This window comes from Hakea prostrata, chromosome 3, assembly GCF_041222555.1.
Source record: "Hakea prostrata isolate BN-2017 chromosome 3, UWA_Hpros_2, whole genome shotgun sequence".
In the NCBI taxonomy this organism is placed as follows: Eukaryota; Viridiplantae; Streptophyta; class Magnoliopsida; order Proteales; family Proteaceae; genus Hakea; species Hakea prostrata.
The window spans coordinates 54,478,942-54,480,757 of NC_142602.1; the positions used below are offsets into that span (position 1 = coordinate 54,478,942).

The following is a 1,816-nucleotide window of genomic DNA, read 5'->3' on the forward strand; positions in this document are numbered from 1 at the left end:
CATTCTCCTCCTTTATTGAATTGAAGCCTCCGATGAGGTGGTCTTTAGTATTAATTTCTATTTCTGTAAATAAGACTGGTACAAAATGAATGATTTTTCTAAGTAGGTGATATAACTATAAAACCGGTTATTTAACATAACAGCTGGTTTGCCCGAGAGGTTAAGGGGGAAGACTTAAGATCTTCTGCACACAAGTGCGCGTGGGTTCGAACCCCACAGCCAGCATTTTTTCTACAGTTTTGATTTGATACATCTCTCATTCTCGTTACATATCACATGTAAATACGCCCCCTTGGTGAGGCATCAATAAAGTCAATGGGACGAGTTGGGTGGCCCAATTATCTTAGGGACCTAAACGTTATATCCAAACCCTACCTGACCATGTCTTAGTAACCGTCACCCAAACCATACTTTTTTTTTATGTGAAGAAAAGTTATATTACTAGATACAAATATAAAAGTAAGGGTCTTGGATTTCCAAAATGATTTGAGGGAGTCTTGGAACAAGTTGGGATGTGAGGGCCTTGGCCAAAAGTTAGCTACAACCTCAAATTTTCTTAGGCGATGGAATGCTAAAAAATTTGGAATATTCAGTCGTTATGTGATAGATTGAAACTGGAATTGGCTGCTATGGAACAATGTTCTTGGCCTAATTGGGATTTTTATCACCAAAAGATTAGTTGGTTACAGAGGATCTATGAAGCTCAAGAAACCTTTTGGTTTCAAAAATCTAGAGTTCAATTCATTTCTAATGGGAATAGGAATACCAAGTTTTACCATAATACTGCAAAAATTCATGTGAAAAGGAGGAAAATTGAGTTTATCAAACAAGGGGAGTCTTTTGTCTCTAATACTGCCAGTATTGCTAATTGTTTTGCAAGTTTTATGCAGGACCTGTATAAATCCAGTAACCCATCCCTTCCCCCAATTGTTGATATGATTTTCCCTACTGAAGGCTCCATTACTGTTAATAATAGTTTCTCTTCCTGCCCGAACTTGGAGGATATCCGTAAAATTGTTTTCTCCTTTGGAGCCTCGAAGGCCCCTGGATTTGATGGTTTTCAGGCATGCTTTTTTCAACAGTTTTGGGAATTGATTAAATTGGATGTGTTACGCTTTGTCTTTGAATTTTTTAATCGTGCTGTCTTCCCCCTTGGAATTAACCATACTCTGTTGTACTTTATTCCAAAGAAGGATAAGGCTGTTGAGGTCTCTGACTATAGACCCATTAGTCTGTGTAATGTGTCCTACAAGATAATTGCGAAGCTATTGGCTTCTCGGTTAAAGCCTGTGTTGCATAATATTATTTCTCCTTGCCAAGCTGCTTTTGTGACGGGTAGACAAATAACTGATAATATTATGCTTGCAAATGAGATTTTCCACTTCATGAAAAAGTCAAGCAAAAAATGGATTTGTTGCTCTTAAGTTGGATATGTCAAAAGCTTATGATATGGTGGAATGGAGCGTCATTTTGAAAGTTTTAAAATGTCTGGGATTTGATGATAAATTTTGTGATCTGATGTTCTGTCTTATCTCATCCACATCCTTTTCAATTAAATTGAATGGAGCACCCTATAATTATTTTAAGGGGAGTAGAGGGCTAAGACAAGGTTGTCAGTTAAGTCCTTATCTTTTTCTGATTATTATGGAAATCCTCTCTCGACTCCTTGGAGTCTTTAGAGCGGAAGATGCTTTCCGGGGAATTAAAATAGCACGGTATGCTCCAGAACTTTCACATCTTTTTTTTGCTGATGACACTTTCATTTTTTGTCGTGCTACTATAGAAGATGTCTATGTGATCAAAACTATCCTAGATA

At 37.2% G+C, this 1,816-nt stretch overlaps 1 non-coding gene across 1 annotated transcript; it reads left to right on the forward strand.

Annotated features, from left to right (window-relative positions):
• The first annotated feature begins 142 nt into the window (after positions 1-142).
• On the forward strand, positions 143-225 carry TRNAL-UAA (transfer RNA leucine (anticodon UAA)). Its single transcript has one exon. It is a non-coding gene; the product is annotated as a tRNA-Leu (tRNA).
• Positions 226-1,816: the final 1,591 nt, after the last annotated feature.